Source organism: Vulpes vulpes, chromosome 12, assembly GCF_048418805.1.
Source record: "Vulpes vulpes isolate BD-2025 chromosome 12, VulVul3, whole genome shotgun sequence".
In the NCBI taxonomy this organism is placed as follows: domain Eukaryota; kingdom Metazoa; phylum Chordata; class Mammalia; order Carnivora; family Canidae; genus Vulpes; species Vulpes vulpes.
The window spans coordinates 67,917,447-67,936,081 of NC_132791.1; the positions used below are offsets into that span (position 1 = coordinate 67,917,447).

At 35.7% G+C, this 18,635-nt stretch overlaps 1 protein-coding gene across 8 annotated transcripts in view; it reads right to left on the reverse strand.

Annotated features, from left to right (window-relative positions):
- Positions 1-18,635, reverse strand: part of COMMD10 (COMM domain containing 10) — a 182,864-nt gene that overhangs the window by 51,167 nt on the left and 113,062 nt on the right. For 3 of the 8 annotated variants that reach the window (XR_011995601.1, XR_011995603.1, XR_011995602.1), the window contains one exon: positions 9,958-10,067. The exons of the other annotated variants lie outside the window; for them this stretch is intronic. The gene's annotated coding sequence lies outside the window, so the exon portion shown is untranslated. The remainder of the gene's footprint in view (positions 1-9,957; positions 10,068-18,635) is intronic. 8 annotated transcript variants of the gene reach the window in all.

Sequence of the window (18,635 nt, forward strand, 5' to 3'; positions counted from 1 at the left end):
TCACATGTACATCACATGTCAAACATGCTCGACTGTTTGGAAATGCAAACTACAAGTTCAGTGTGACACCTGTCTACAAAGTCACCAGAAATGACAAACACAACAATACCAAGTTTTGAAGATGTGTAGCAACCATAGCTCTCACACAGAGCTGGTGGGAAGTAAACTGGTAGAGCCACTCTGGGAAACTTGACTATCTATTAAAATTGAACCTGTGATCCAACAATTCATATCTAAGTATATACTCAACAGAAATGCATGCACATGTGCTCCAGTCATAGTACAAACTCAAATTCCCACCAATATGAAAAATGGTTAAATACTCTATGGTATGGCCATATGGTGAAATGATATGCAGCCAGGGACAAAAGTGATGCTACACAAAATATGGAGGACTCTCACACAAAGTTAAGCAAAAGGACCCAGAGACAAAACAGTACATTCTAACTGATTCAATGTATACGACATTCAAAAAACACATCTAATCCAGCATATTAAGATAGTAGAAAGTGTGGTTAACTTTGGGGAGCAAAGTAGGGGTAGTGGTGAGGAATCAGTAAGAGGTCTTCTGAACATGCAGACGTTTTCCTTCTTCAGTGGGTGGTGGTTACATAGGTGTATTCATTTTGTAGTAACTCAATGAACTATAGATACACTATACTTCATTAAAACATACGGAGACCAAAGGCTAACTTTAGCAACTTTAGTCTGAAGATAAATTTATTTTCTTAAACAATGGGCAAATTTTTCTTGACTTTTCAGAAAACCCTAATTAGAGGGAAAGAGAAAATTATTTTAGTATGATAGCTAAAATGTTCTCATTAAAAAAAAATCATTATATGTGTTTTTAAAATTTTTGTAGAACTGGCATTGGAAACTTATAAGTCTTCAGAGAAACTAATTGGGAAGTAACAGGTGAATATGAATACTGGAGCAGTTCCTTTGATATGATCCAGAAACGAACAGATAAAGAGGAGAAAAAGAAAAGTCAAGTCGTATTTAAAGAACTGTTTAAGATATGTATGAAAACAACTCCTTCTGAATTCAACAACACTGCTTCACACTCCCTCCAAAGCAGGGAAGTTATCTAAATTACTTGTACTCAACTGTGTCAAGCTCAAGAGCCACTTCATACTGAGCTTTTTATATGGGAGCTGGAAAGCCACAGACTTCAAAGCCAAAATCTGGAGGATTTGTCCCTCATGGCATGTCAGGATTGCATACTAGAGCTATTTAAGAAAGAAGTCTTGGGCTCTATTTGCATACTTCTTTTCTTATCAGCAGCACATCAGCTGCCATTTGTGACTTACCCATTGGCATATCGGTTTGAACCAAGCTGGGCTGAACCAAAGCAGCTCTGATTAGAAATGGAAGGCTTCAGAGATGTTACAAGGTAGGGGCCTTCATGTGGGTTTACGTAACTGTTGGGACATACAAGTTAAATATCTCTGTCCTAAAGAAAAAATTTTTATACTGAAGTATCAAAATTGTCATAAGAAAAAAAAGATATTTTAGAAAAAAAGATATTTTAGAACAAAATTCAATCCACAGTGTCAGGACCAGAACTCTCTGCTCAAAAGAACCTTAGCATAAAAGTTCAGAAATAACAATGCTTGATAAACTGGAAAAAAAATGACAAATGCAAATTCGATGATGCTGAGTATTTTCTTAGACATAAAATTATAAAGTACTTATGTGTGCCAGACACGATTAAAATTGCTTTATATAGGGATCCCTGGGTGGCGCAGTGGTTTGGCACCTGCCTTTGGCCCAGGGTGCGATCCTGGAGGCCGGGGATTGAATCCCACGTCGGGCTCCCGGTGCACGGAGCCTGCTTCTCCCTCTGCCTATGTCTCTGCCTCTGTCTCTCTCTGTGACTATCATAATAAAATAAAAAAAAAATTAAAAAAAAAAATTAAAAAAAAAATTGCTTTATATATATTAACACATTTAATCCTCAAGCAACCTATAAGGCATGAGACCCAGAAATGTTAAGTACTTGTGCAAAGTCACATGAATTGCATCTGAACCCAAGTAATCGGATTGTAATTTCCATGCTCATACTGGAAGAGATTGGTTGATTCTAGCTAAAATGTACACCCATATAAAATATGGGGCATAGTAGCATTTATTATATTCATCCATTCAACAAGTATTTATTTATGACGGGCTAGGCACTATTCTAGGTGCTTGGAAGGTAACATATAAAACTAAAGCTCCCTGCTCTTGCAGAGTATGCATGCATTCCAGGGGAGGCTACAGACAATAAACAAGTAAAGTATGTAATTTATCTAATAAAATATATAGCTTGTCTGAAGCTATAGGGCATGGGGTATGCTAAAAATATGGTGAATTATTAGTTCCTAAGGTAGACAGGGAAGTCTTGCTGAAAAGGTGACATCTGACTACACATTTGACAGAAATAAAAGAATAAACCACAGGATTATCTGGGAGAACATTCTAGACAAAGAAATAAGCAAGTACAAAGTCCCTGAGAAGAAAGGATGTATGGTATTTTTAAGAAACAACAAGGAGACATTATGACTGGAACACAGTAAGCAAGAGGGAAATTAACAGATGACTGGTTAAGAGAGGTAGTAGTGGGATACATTATAAAAGGCCACTGTTAGGATCTTGGCAACCGTTTTAAGATGGGAAGCCATTTGAGAGATTTGTGCAGAAAACCAAAAAGCAAAGTATTTTGCGTTTTAAGGGCTCTATAAGAATCCTTGGAGTTTTTTTACATGAACACAACAGGCTAAGAGTAACAAACAAAAATAGATGGTAATAAGTGAAGTAAACATGTTTGAAGGGCCAGGATCCCTATTGGCAGTAAGAACAAAGTTAGAAGCGGCTAAATTTTCACTGACACTGGAGTTGGAAAATGGGTCTGAATCAAAATCTGCTATGGATGCCAGGTTGACAGCGGAGGCTGAAGTAATGGGAATGCAGAGTCAGCAGCACCAGAGTAATGTAATGAATTCCTCAAAGAAATATTCCCAGGGAAAGACGGAGAACGTCATTTGGACAGCTTTACTAACTAACAGACACTCTTAGGCATTTGAAAGACTGCCTGTTCTAAAAACAAACAAAAAAAGTACTGGTTTAGCACTGAAAGGAAAACCATTTCAATTTCCTAACATTCATTAAAATAAGAAAACAGGAAAACACTTCGCATATAAATTCTCAGGGTAGTAATAATCTAACGCATATGGCTTTGAAGATGGGTAAAACTGTTACTTTAATACACTAAGATGGATGAATAAGGAATGACACAGATTGCTTAGGCAAACATAGTTGAAATGAAGTAAAATTCAGTGTTCAATGGATAAACTATTGAAGTATCCAGTAATGATGCATTTAAATAGGGCAATTTGGCTGAAACTGTACTCATATGTAAATAATTTAAACACACATTGAGCTATGAACTAGCTAAAAAATAATATGAGTTCTAAAAACATACCCAATAGGATAATTTTGTCTTTAAGGTTAAAGAGAGTTGATTTTAAAAGGGTCTCAGGTTCCCTTTTGTGAAGCGATCCCTTAAAGTATAAATGGTTGGTGGAGCACAGGAAGCCGCTGACATGGAACCTTGGGGGGTGCCAGAGGAGAAGGGGCAACAGCTCTACTAACCAGCCACTCAAAAAGAGTCCAGGTCACAGCAGTCTCTGTGGGGTCTGAGACTTCTTAATTTGCTACAAAATCCTCACTCTATCTATCCAAATGTCTACACCCTACCAATGAACTTGAATCTTGAAGGTACTATTTGTAAGATGACAAAGACATCAATCATTTGTGTGATGTAATTTCAGATTGGTGCTTTTTATACCTGCTTCACTGTTTATTTTTCTCCAATTGTGAAATGTGCCAGAACCTACTTATCTTTTTTTTTTTTAAACAAAAAACACTGATACAATTAAGAAGAGTGTGGGTTAATAAGAAACAGCTCAAATACTTAATTCCCTAGAGGGGTCTCTCTGGTCCTTCAAGACTAAGAATTATAAAAGCTGTAATTCCCTATGGCCGCTAATTGTGGGACTGCTGCTTACCTGCTGAGTGTCAGTCTGAATTGGTTGCCCAGATAGCTACAAAGCTGTCACATATGTATTTCAGGTATTTGATTTTCCTATTAAATTCCTAGGGCTAGATTCACTGTTTCTTGGCTCTCATCTCTTCATTTTTGCCATTTTTTTTGAGATACGTTCAGAGGTTTTTGAATGTCTGAGTTAACTATTTGCGTTCACATTTCATGGATAGATTGGCTGGGTATATACACTTCTAGTTTCAAAACCAGTCTTGTATAGAGCCATAATGACCTTTCCTTGTTGTGCCCTAGAATTCAGGGTTGCTGGTGACTTTAGCAGTCTAATTCATGTTCTTTTGTTGGTAACCTATTTTTTCCCTTTTTTAGAATCTCTTAAGATTTTCTTTACCTTTACTGGATTGAAACTCTAAGAGTATGTATTTATATGGGAATATTGTATTCATTTATTCTGCTTGATATATGCTTAGCCCTTCCACCTTAAGATTAAAATAGTTTTCTTCAGGTCTTGAGATTTTTAAAAAATTATTTCCTTAACTTCCTATATGTAGTGCACATATATTATTTATGCACATTATCTTTGAATCCTTCTGTGTTTTATTTCACACATCATGTTCTTAAAAAAATCAAAATATAACACAGTATGTTAGAAAGTGATAGACTGTAAAGTAGAAGGTCTCTGACATGTTTGAGGAACAGTAAGGTTGGTAAGGCTGAAGTGAACTGAGTGAGGGAGAGAGAAGAGTGGAAAATACGAGAGGGGAAACCTTGAGGGCACCATACCATTTAGGATTTTGTAGGCTAAAACAGAGACTTCTCAATTTTTCTCAATTTGAGTGAAGTGGTAAATCTTTTCAGGGTAAAAAGCATGGTTAAATCATGCATTTCCTCTTTGTTAGTATTTTTAAAATAGATTTAATGTTCCAGTTATAAAAATTATGTGATTTATTTTTAATTTATTTCTATCAGAAGCCCAGAAATTTTGAAAAAGAACAATACCACAGCATACTTTTATTCCAATTTGTAGTGATGCCCCCCAAAAAATTGTATGCAAGATTTGTAAGCCGAAGCACTCTTAGAAAAAAAGATTTTTTTTTTTAAGATTTATTTGAGAGAGAGCAAGAGAGATCACAGAGGGAAAAGTAGAAGCAGACTCCCTGTTGAGCACAAAGCCCAACATGGACTTGATCCCAGGACCCTGAGATCATGATCTGAGCTGAAGGTAGATGCTTAACTGATTGAGCCACACAAGCAACCTCTTTTCTTTCTTTCTATTTTTAAGAGAGAGAGAGAGAGAGAGAGAGAGAGAGAGAGAGAGAGAGTTTGCACGCCTGTGTCCTTTGTGGAGCCCAATGCAGGGCTCGATCTTAAGAACCTGAGATCATGACCTAAGCTGACACCAAGAGCCTGATGCTTAATGACTGAGCCACTCAGGCACCCCAGAAAACATTTCAATCAAGTTAAGTAGTTATCACCTTTAATCTGCTTTTTATTATATGGTCAAATTATTACTTAGCGAAGTTCAGTTGGTATAAATATATATATATATATATTAAATGCAATAAATACATACTGCATTTCTTCCAAGCCGACACTTCTTAAATCTTCTGCCTGATTTACACTAATGCTATCAATTCCTACTGAGAACAGTAAGGCTAACAGTAGAATCCTTTGTTAAGGTGAAATGACTGCAAAGCTAAGGGGTCAGAATATAATGTCATTGGTGTTTCAAACAATTTTCCTAGTTGTAATCCAAGTGAACTTAATACGACTAAAAATCATTTGGTCTAGTATGTGATAACCTTCTGTTCTGAATAAATTCATTTTATCTGGAAATCAATATAGCTCATGCTGCACACAAACAAGGTCTGAAAATAGTAATACCCCAGAGCTCCAACAGGATGCCATATCCATGAGGTTTTTAGACCAATATGAAAGGCTCCTTCCTGGGAGAAATGATGCTTCTGAGCAAGATATTTCTTAAAATACTATTTCCAGAATGGCTTGCAACCACCATAATAAAACATCATCAGGAAATTGTCAGCCCAATTGTTTACCACATTGGTGACATAGAAAAAAATTCCCAAATTTCCTGGAGCACGGTAATTAACAGAACAGTTTTACGATTAATAGGCTTAAAGGCAGGAGTTTCAGTGAATCTAGACCAAGCGACTTTTATATCTTTGATGACTGTCCTGACCACTTTTAACTGGTTTAATGTAATTTTAAAATGTTTCCCTAAATGGCACATCTGTTAACAGAAACCAGCTTAAATTCCCATTAAGTTTTATTCCACAAACCTCAAGGTTCTGCTCTGAGAACCTCATAAGTATCCTCCATGCTGTAACAGGATTAGTTGTGTATTTCAACGTTAATCTAACAGTTGTTTTAAAAAATTTTTAAATGTGTATGCTCTTCAGGAGTTCATAGTTAAGCAAGCAATATCAATTCTGCTTAAGGTATAAAAACCCATTTCTACTGGCAATGATATGAAAACCCAAACCCATAACCCTTATATGGGTGGGACAAACCCCCAGGGAATGGGCTCATCAAAGCATAGAACCAACACTATGATGGAGACTGAGCTTTGACAAGGTACCACTGGGTAAGACTCAAATCAGTAATCATCTCTGTCATTTTCAAATATGGATCTGTTTAATGCCTTCACTAGTTTGGACTAACCATTTGGATGATCCCAAACTGTTCTGAAACCTTTGCATTTAGCTGTCCAAGGTTTTGTTTTTGGTTTTGTTTCAAGCTTGAAGTAATTCAAGGCATCCTGTAGCAACATACTGCATCAACAAGTTGATTTTTAAAAAATAAATGTCTTCCACTGAAGAGATCAATGTTCTTAACTATTGTGTCTTTAATTAAAGAAAATGCATGGGGGTGGCTCAGTCAGGTGTGTCTTTGGCTCAGGTGATGATCCTGGAGTCCTGGGATCAAGCCTCACGTTAGGCTCCCTGCTCATCCCTGCTCAATGGAGAGTCTGCTGCTTCTTTCTCTCCCTCTGCCCTTCCTCTCCCTCAGCTCATGCTCTCTATCTCACTCTCTCTCAAATAAATAAAATCATAAAAAAAAAAGAGATGTGCTGTACAACATAGCACCTAACTACACCTGATGATACTGTATCAAAATCTGTTAAGAGCACAGATCTCACATTAGTTGTTCTTGCCACGGTAGTAATAATAGTAGTAATAATAATAATAGTAATAATATTACCATTCAGCAAGCAATGAAGAAAAAAATAATAAACCTGAAGGTAGTGAGCCTGCTCAGCCACATGGCCTCCTTATGCAAAGCTAATAAGCAGAGGACTATGCTCTTTGATGGGAACTTTCAAATAAACACAACTCAGAAAACCTGGACAATGGAAAAATTAAACTGTACTTAGAATACATAGTAGAAAACTGACAGAGTGAATCTTTAGAATGTGAGAGAAAAGAACAAAAACTGGATAAAACCTAATAAAGTATATATTCGATAGACTGAGCCAGAAAAAGGGAGTAAAGCATTCTTGAATTTATTTAGTCTCATGTACCTAACTAGTGTTTAAGTTGGGCTCAACGATATTTTAAATAAACATGTTTCAAATTACTTTTCATTTAAAATAATTAAAAATCTTAAATAACCCAGGCTATGTTACTTCATGTACAAATATATCTTTTCATTGCCAAATAACTGTGCATGTATTCTGGTTCACAAACAAACCCACACTAGATTATATATTGTCATGTTCTGTTCCCCAGCTGTTTCATATATGAATCGTTTGTCTCCCTATTTGATGATAAACTTCTTTGGAGCAAACCAGACTGCCTTCTCCTTTTGTATTTGTTCCTGCTAACATACCGCTGGACTATGGAACCACTCAGTAAGTGCTTGTAGAATTGAACATATCCTTCATCATTGTCATCTCTGTTCTCTGAAGTACAGTTGAATAGATTTAATGCCTTGGTGCTGTCAGCTTTTATACTTTGTCCTGCTTCCGTGACCACCATGGTAGAACAAGGCAAATTCAATCTTTACATTTATTCAATGTTGCTCCTGCCAGCATTATCAACAAGGATAATCAATGCCAATTCAAGTGGTGAGTTTTATTACATACGAGTACCTGTCACCTAAAGACAATCCAAAACACCTATAGCAGACTTTGTCATTATTCGTTTGCAGCTGACTCAAAACAAATGATCAATCCTATATGTAAGTTCACTGCCTGCCTGCATTCCATAAATGGGAATTTAAAAAATAGTTAAGAAGGGAAATAATAAAAATCACTATTTTTAAAGTAGAAAAGTTGAAAATGTTCTCTGTGTACCAGCATGTTTATGCCCAAATGTGAAGGTAATGTGAACTGACTGTACTGCCTATAGACAGATATTTATTTTACACTCTTACAGAGAGATAAAATAATCAACCTTAATCCTATCATAAGTAGGGAGTCAAAATCAAAACCACAATTCTCACAGTAAGTTAATCTTCCAAAATAAGACCATGTCCCAGTGCTTATTCACTGACAGTGAATAAATTTTTCTTTCCAATGCAGAAAGATTAAACTGAACTATGAAGTAGTTAAAGCTTGTTTATAATCAGGGTTAAGTTATAACATGAAACTAATTGAAGAGATAGTCACAATGGTCCCAAAAGGTCCTATTTTAATAAGCTTGAGAGGAAAAGGATCAGAATCCAGGCTTAATTGTCATCTACAATCCTACAACTCATGACAAATCACAATTTATGCAGCCATGAAAACATCCATTTAAAGTCATAGCAGGATTATATCATCTCTTCAGATTTAATTGAAACTCTGAAGGCAAAAAAAAAAAAAAAGGCAGTAGACTATTAATGGTTCTTTGACAAATCTATTTTATTACACCTTTTATCTAATTCTTTCAGTTGAAATAAGAAAAAAAAATACTATTTATGAACATGATAAATGTGTTATTTTCTTAACTTTAATTACTTTGCCTAAATTACTTTGTATTAAAATTAACATCTAGTTTTAGTCATGCAAAATCAACAATAATGAATAAAATTGTACTTTATTTTTCCAGTTTTAAAACTCTGGCCCAGAATATAAATGATGTTAGCATCAAAATGGTGGTTTTATGGCTCACACTATACTAGATTTTATGTCTCCTAACCCACTTTTAAAGGTGAATTCAACGTGTATTTTTAAATCAAGCCACTACAATGACTATGTAGCTGAAAAACTCCTATCTGTACCAATTTCCAATGGCAAAGTTGAGATTTTTTTCTCTAATTTAAGGAAAGCAGGAATGAAACCAAAATGAACACCTAAGAGTCAGTGACAGTAACCGTATTCACATTGATCGCCATGATGAAAAAAAAACAATCCTTTTAGTCCTGATTCCTATAAAAGATTTTAAGCTCCATTGAAATGTAAGCATATGTGCATTATCCTGATGACATTTTATTCCCTCTCTTGCCTTGTTGACATTTATAACATGACCCAGTTCAGCTAAAATTACCACAGTGAAAAAGTAGCAGCATTGTGATAAGTGATTTTACCTAGACATGCTGTCTGGTTCCCACTGGTATACACATACTGACAACTGACATCCCTGGGTGAGGGAGACTAATTTCTTCTACTTGTCTTTTCATGATAAAAGGCATTGATAGTGACTTTTTAAAATTCTTTGCTTCCAAACTGAGAAACTGAAAAGTGGTGAATGCTTGGCATCATCAATCAAGTTGGAAAACTAAGCCCTGTAATAACACACAAGCAAAAAATAAAATAAAATAAAATAAAATAAAATAAAATAAAATAGAATAAAATAAAATAAAATAAAAAATAAAATAAAATAAATAAAATAAATAAAATAAAATAAATAAGATAATAAATAAAATAAAATAAAATAAAATAAAATAAAATAAAATAAATCCCAAGCCAGTACCTTGGGAAATGAAGGTAACAGGAATGAAACCGCCAAAGTAGGAGATCTTAGTATTTCTGGACATGTTCCCTGCTCCCCACCGGTAACAGTGGACTGGCGCCGGGAGGCATCTGAGACAAAACATAAATGCAGAATTTCAAGGACAGTACTCTTCGATGTTAAATTATCAGTAAGTATGAATGGAATAAGAAGTCTCTGCAGGTAGCACCCGATTACAGCTGTAAAATCAAGGAGTCTTTCAAAGATACTACTGTGAGAGATAGAAAAAGGAAAGTAGAAGAGTACCTCCAATGAACTGATGGATTAGAGAGAGGACGGATAATCATAACTAATGTACCACAAGGTCATTAAAATTAGTGGTGGGAATAATAATGTCTGCTCAAAGAAACTCAGGCCCTCTTGACTGAAAATGTGAAGCTCTATCAAGGAGGGAACTAGGGAAGGAGGATCAGGGCCCTCAAATAAGGAGAAATAAAGAGAAAAGAATCTCTGTCCTGTCCTGAGTCCAGTACTTAAGTGATGATACTTCCTAAATGATTGATTCTAACTTGTGCCAAGGAGAGTGAAGCTGGAGTGCTGATAGAGACGGGCCCTGCTTACCACCCTTGTGAACCAGGAATGCAAGAGAGTAAGAGAGTCAGGCAGAGTTTATAGTATAGGTACATTCATCAACACCTTGGGCCTGGGGCACAGAAATCTTGAGAATTTGTGCAAAATGAAGGTGCAGTTATACGAAGTCTACCAATGAGTGCTTGATGTTTTTAAACTGTCAAAATCAGCAATGTGCCTATATGAAAAACTCCTTATACTATATTAGGGGTTATTAATAAATCATAACTGCAATTTTATGAATAAATATGTAATTTCAGTGTGGTTGAAGTCACGCTAGGTGGGACTTGGAGGTACCTGGGACACCTGCTGTGGGATGGTAAGAGATAGCAGGAACATCCACTAATGTGTGTATGACCTGACTGGCACAAGGAGTACACACTTACGGGTACCTGGCTTGAGGCAAGAAAGGGTAAGGCTAGACCTATACAAAGGTGGTCCAGAGACAAAAGTTGTTTTTAGGAAGGATTCTGTGACACCCGGAACCCAGCACAGCTGCAATGATTAAAGTGAACCCAGTGCCATTTTGGATGCTCCGACATTCACATCTGTAAGAGCATCAAGAGACAGCATTGCTAATGAGAAATGCTACCCAAGGCACACATTACAGACGTGGTGGTGAGGATCCTGCGAATGCATGACAAGACAAGAGTAGAGGAACAGGCGGAGCCTATGTGCACTAGTGAAAGAGCACTGGAGACTATCAGAATAAACTGGGGTACACATCATAGGGAGGTGACAGGTAGGACATGAACCTGTATAACAGAGATATTACCATTAACATGACTGCACTGAAGCCTCAGAATGGTGTGTCTTGAGTCTGCAAAATGTTCTATTCTGACAGATGTGATAAGGGAGAGGGAGTAAGCTAGCAAAGGGTGGAGGTTAGGGGAAGAGCACATACTCTAGAGCAGACTTGTACTTCTATAATATTTAGAAAAAGAAGCTTCTCTCTAGTGACATTCTTTATTAATGGTGCTGTTGTGGGGGTGGTGGTGGTGGTGGTGGTGGTGGTGGTGGTGGTGTTCTTAACCACAATGAGGACAGCTACAACAAATGATATTTGCCTAGTGCCAGTGACCATGAAAAACATTTTATTATTCATTAACTCACTGAATTCTCACAATGAAGTTAGGAGGAAGGTACTGCTATGATTGCACTTCACATGAATAATGGAACTGAGTTTATGATTTATCCAAGGTTCCATGGAAGGTTAAGTGATGGCAGCAGTTTAGGAACATTTTGGCAAGACCTCTGCTCCAGAAGCATTCTGTTTGGCAGCTTCACTGAGAGTGCACAGAGTGGAAACCTGAAGGTATCATAAGCCAAAGCCAGAAGCAGGGACAGGGCCATAGCAATGAACCATGTCCTCAGTCTCCACCTTGAGGCTAACCAAGAGAGGAGTAGAGCTCAAGTATTCTAAGTCAGGCTGTGTGGGACTTAAAGACTATGCTCCCCATATTCTGTCCATATTAAGGAAAGTCATAGCTCCTCAAATTAAGGGAAGGAGATGAATTTCCTCCGGTTCAAGGGGCTTGGAGGAATGAAGAGGGCTTTAGTCTTCTCAGGCTGATCTCCAGGTTCTCCTCAAACCTTAGGAACTCAGCATTCCCCAGTTCACAATGGGAATATGGATCCCACAACTTGAATTCTCCCCACAACCCAGCCACTGTCTGTATTCCACTCCAGACCCAACCACCACTGGGCTTCTAAAAAGTGCAAGCTGGAAAATGTTTACCACCTGAATTATAAAAACTCTCTGTATGGACTCTATAGGAAACAGACTATGATAAATTTTTCAAAATAAGCAATAAATAATAAACATACATGATACAAAATATCACAAATGAGAAAGCCAAATATGAAATGGTCATGTTAGTTTATGTACAATCATTTAAAAATGCTAAATCTTTAAGCAAGACATAATTTCAGTTGATAAGTAGTCTGGAACACCAGCACTTAAATTTTTAAGACACATTTACAGTCTAATGATACATACTGAATGCTATATTTAATAGTGGCAAAATAAATTTATGGCCAAATTTTAAATGCAAGTTTAGATAAAATCAATTACATTTTACAGGTCCTTTTTTCTCCCTATAGACTCTCTAGCTTAAGCTGAATTACTTGTCCAAAAAACTCTTAGCTTTCATTCAAGGAGTTGGTAAAAAAAATGAATGCTTATTATGGATCAGACAGTGCATTGGGATCTTTTACTTTAATGAAATTTATATTTTAAAAAGATGAAAATAGAAGAAAACAGGCAAAAGAATGGCAAGCTGTAATAATAGGTGAAAAAGAAATTAACAATAGATGAGATGGACATGGTGCTGGTGACGTACCTCCCTAACGACATATATTTAAGTTAAGAAAGTGAGAGAAGGAGTTAGCTATGTGCAAAACTAGAAGAAGAGTTCCAGGCAGATGAACAAGAATGGCAAATAAATTGCAGCAGAACAATACTATCCTGTGAAGAACTACAAGGACATGAGTGTTACTGCTGGTCAATGAATGAGGTCAGATGGGAGAGTGAGAGAGTTGGGCCCAATGGACAAGGTTTCACAAGCCACAGAAAAGAGTCTGGATGTTATGCTAAATACAATGGAGAGTTACCAAAAAAGTGTTCTAAGCAAGGAGTATTGTGCTCCAAATAACATTGCTCAACTTTAAACTGTATAAAAATGGATTAGCGAGGCTCCAGTGGGAATCAGGAAAGTCAAAGGACAATGATCTTTGGAACAGGTGGCAACAGATTATAAGAGGGGAAAGAAGATTCAAGATACAATTTTTTTAAAGATTAATTTATTTATTTTAGAGAAAGAGCACACGTGAGTTGGGGGGAGGGGCAGAGAGAGAGGGAGAGAGAAGCCTCAAGCAGATTCCACTGACGCAGGTCTTGATGCCAGGATGAGTAAGTTCAATTTATGGTCATGACTGAGGTTGTCATACAAAATGTCAAAGACAACAATGATAACATACAAAGATTAATACAAACAAACTACATATATATGCTGTAGTCACTTCTACTCATCAATGGGCAGGTAGTTCTGGAATGTGAAATAAGGTCAGAAAGAAAAACTGAAAGCAAACACAACTGAAAATAAGTAAAATGTTTGTATTCTCAGGCAACATGACCCTGTATGTAGAAAACCAGAGAAATCTGCTCCTTCCAAAAACCACTGGAACTAAGAAATGCATTGAGGAAAGTCATGGCTTACAAGACCAGTAGTAAAAGTTAACTGTATCTCTATATACTATCAACAACTCAAAAGTGAAATTGAGAAAATAATTCTACTCATAAGAGCTTTTAAAAAAATGAAACCCTTAGGAATAAATTTAGCAACGAAAAACAATCTTTTCACCAAAAGCTACCAAGCTGATCTTTATAGAATTTATATTCAGAAATGCAATGAATGTAAAGTAGGCAAAATAATTTTAAGAAAGGAAAGTAGAAGGACTTTTTATAACTCAGTTTCAAAAACTTGGTATAAAGCTACAGTAATCAAGATGATGTGGTATTGGTCTAAAAATGGACATTTACATCAATGTAGCAGAATAGTCTGGAAATAAACCTTTCCATTTATGATAAATTGATTTCAGACAAAGGTACCACCAGGGAATTATAGGAAGGAAAGAACAGACCACATGGCTATCTAATTGTCCCAGCACCCCTAACTGAAAGACTCTCCTTTCTTCTATAAAACTATAAAACTTCTGGAAGAAAAATATAGGAGAAAATTATTTTGATCTTGGGCTAGGCCAAGATTTCCTACATATATCACCAAAAGTATAATAAAAAAAAATTTGATTAATTGGACCACAAAATTAAAAAGTTTTGCTCTAAAATATCACTCATATTTAAGGAAATTCAAATTGAAAACCACAGTAAGATACCAGTATACATCTAACAGAATGGCTATAATCCTGAAGGCTGCCATTATCAATCGTTACTGAGGAAGAAAAACTGAAAACTTCCTACTTGGCTGGTGGAAATGTACAATAGTATAGCCACTTTAGAAGAGTCCGGCAATTTCTTAAAAAGTTAAACATAAACTTACCATATATGAACCACCAACTCTACTCCTAGGTATTAGCATAAGAGAAATGAAAGCATACATGTATCCCTACAAAGACTTGCATATGAATGTTACAGAGGCATTATTCATAACAGTTCTAAATTGGAAAAAATCCAAATGTCCATCCACCTGTGGAATGGGTAAACAAAATATAATATATTTATACAATGAAATACTATTAAACAATAAAATGTAATCACCAATATATTCCACAACATCAAGGAACCTCAAAAACATGATGTTAAGTGAAAGAATTCAGAATTGTAATACTTCATCCATCTTAGGCCTAGATTTTATCACAAAACCATGGAACTATAAGACATTCAGCAGGCATTAAAACAAAAATAAAATTTAGTACTCATTCAATGAACAAATATTTATAAAGCATAAGTGACAGATCAGGAAATGGCTGGGCATTGGAGATACAATGATGAGTAAAAACAGAGGTGGTTCCTACCTACATCCTTCTAATTCTACTGAAAAGCAAGTTCCCTTCCAAAGTCCTCCTGTAGATTAATGACTTATTTGAGCAGCAAGATTTATGGACTATTTCTCAATGAAAAAGTATTAGTTCAATTTGTAAGAAAAAAAACAGGTTGAGTTAAACTTCCAAATTCAAGTTTCCTTAGAGGACTTGGACTAAAGAACCGAAAAGAACATCATTAAGTGAAGAGACCTGGAGATGGAAGCTCAAAATGCTTTGTTCTTTTCAACAGCAAAAAAAAAAAAAAAAAAAAAATAGATTAATAGTAAAACCATTTCCAAAGACTTATAATGGTGCTTCTAACACATGCTTTCTTAAAAAAAAAAAAAAAAAAAAAAAAGGTACAATGAGCTCAGCTCTTAGAAACATAAAAATGCTTGAAGCAATTAGGCAAGGAGTACCAACTGGAATACCTTCATTCTTAAGGCTACACTGAGTGCTTCATTTTAATCAGATGATTTCAAATGCTGCCTTTTGAATCACTCCAGTCTGGCTTTACCTTCTAACACTGTTTGCATGCCAGTGATCACAAACTTCTTTAAGAGTTCCCAACAATACATCATAGTCTCTTCAGGGTTTTTGAACATGCTATTCTCACTGCCTATAATATTCTCTCCAAACCCCTTCTCTCTCTCTGGCTCTGATTCAACGTTACAGTTTCAGCTCATGTCTCAGCTTAGATCTTTCCTGACATTCCCCGGTCTAGGTTAAGGATTCCTAGACTGTGCTCTGAAGGTACCACGAACTTTTCCTTCCTAGAACTCCTAAAATATCTAATTATAAATGAAATATCTGATTCAACAATATGTTTGTAAATATGTTCCCAGAGCCTAGGAAAGTCTCCAGCATCTAGTTTGGAACTCAATAAATATTTGTTTGATAAATGGCATTCAGGTAAAATATGGATAAGCATACTCATTATTTCTTGTTTCACATATTATTTTGTATTTTTCCCTGGTATATAAATGTAACTTATTTTGTACTCCTTACTGAATCAATAGAAATATACTGACATTTCCAAAGTATTTCCTAGATTTCATTTCCTCCTGTTTTTTTTTAAACCACATCATTTAATATAGACTGTATCTGATTCCTATAAAGACTTGCAATGTGTAATTTATAAGTGGACAGCAAAAACACAGTGAAAGAGGTCAACTTGAAAGGAATAACAGACACAAAGCTAAATAACACAAAACACTATTAAATATTTTACAGTCTAATTAAGAGCAATTTACAGATACCAATCAACTAAACTAACGCAAAAAAAAAAGTCTAATTGTGTTCTTTTGAATTCGAATTTCTTTTGTGAACAAAGGTCAGAATGAATAACTGAGATCATTTCTTCTAAGGTTATCTTTCTGTTCAACCTCACATTTCAGAATGGAACATTAAATTTGCTCATAAAGCACTGTGTCAACTTTATGGCTACAAGGAGACACTCTCTTACTTTTAACAGCATATTCCCATTTAACTAGATGAATCAATGAGTCCATTAAAAATCTTCTGGAATATAAGAGTTCGATAGTCTAACGGGTACATGAGCCATAATTATTAACCAAAATAATTCTAACTTGTATTACAGGTTTCCATGTTTTTACTAACAGAAATTTCAGGATAAGTAAATTTCCAAATTAAACTACTAAAATTGCATTCCAATAGTCAAAACTAACTTTTCTTAAGATCCACATAAACTATTTTTTTCTACTTGGGAAACATTTTCATGAAAATAGAACAACAGGCTTAAATTGAACTTAATTATCCCTAGACAGTCAGACATCACAATTTCTTCTTAATTGTACTCTGTGTCTTCCCCCAACTCTTTAATACCCCAGGGAGAATTAACAAGTTTTCCTCCCTTGATCACACATCTATTTGGAACATATTCACACACTTATCAATGCTGGCTGATGCACCAGGCATCCCTATGCCCATATGCTCACCGAAGGACATACCACATATCAAAGGACTCAGTACAGTACATCTTCTCATGAACCTGCTGTGCAGATTTGTTTTTGTTTTTGTTTTCCGGTTGAACTGTCTGTCCTCTCATCTATCTCTTTATCTATCTAGTTATTTTTTCTCTGGTAAGAAAAAAAATCTCAGAAAATAAAGGACTCCAAAAATCTACCCTGATTTTCTTCCTGACTTACAACCCATTTAAACAAAGAAGAGTGGCTAAAACTAAAATGTAACATTCGAAGCAACCAGCAGGACCACCTTAAACATAATTTACTAAATCGAAAGAACAAAAAAAACTTTTAGTTAAAAAAAAAATTTATAAAAAACAGAAACTCTCCTCTAACTTTCAGAAAGTGATGATACAACTTTCAATCTATACATAGCCCATGATCAAGAGATGTGAGTATCTATACTTTTTCCAAGTTCAACACCAGTAATTAGTATTGTAAATCTAAGGAGTCTTTTTCATTGCATTTCTAGGTGATCTTGAAAACACAGGCTTCTATCAGAAGTCTGTGACTGACTAGCTATGTAAACAGAGTAACTATCACCATAAATATCCTCAGCAGTAAGATGAAGGGACTGGTATTTCTTTAAATGTCTCTTTAAGAAAACAAAAACAAAAACAAGACCCTTTACAGATTCCCATGGGACCCATGGGACAAGAGGTATAAACTCTCATTACTTGTTGCTTAAAACAGTAATGACCAATATACTGCAAATTCAAAAACCTAATTGTTCAGTTGGTGATTTAGATGGGTTATGAAATAATTGCGTACATCTGAAAATCTGAAATAACAGATGTACGCTATTCTATTTTTTCAGTGTTGAGATAATGTTTGGTTAAATAGAGGTCAAAGGATCCTTAGCAATAACTCTATTTGTCTTTCTCCCACCACAGGCCAAGGCTCAGAAACTCTGATCCACACAAATATGTTCCTGTCACCCCCTCACATTCCCAGAGTTTATTAATCTATGTTGCCTACCTCTTCCAGGCAAAAACAGAATGGAATTAAAGAATCACAAGACAAATGTAAATATGGTCAACTCTTAGTTACCCACTAGGACATTCTCTCGTGCCCCAAAGTTCCCTTGCTTCCTGACTGAATACCCTGTAACACACAGAAGCCTTCACTCCTGAAGAACATGAATGGATGAGAGTCTGTTTGAGAAACTCAATACCTGGATTTGTTATCTGAGACTGTAATACTTGATAATGCTGTGTAAGTAATTATAGATGACTCTGGATGCACTGTTATATCTTATTATCTAATCCCTGCCCCTTTTATGAGGTCTCTTTACTGCTTAAGAACCAACAATAGCTCCCAAATTCCAGTCAGAGGAAGCTTCAGCTTTGATGCTTGGCTTCCAAAGATAGCATAATCTGAGCTCTGGCTACACATTCAAACAAATTGCATATAACCTTAGGACCAAAACTTGACAAAGACAGTATCAACATGGATAACTAGGGCCCAATTTCATTCCTTAATACAGGAAAAAAAAAAAAGCACTAAACAATCATCAAAATATTATCAAACCCACTGGGATAT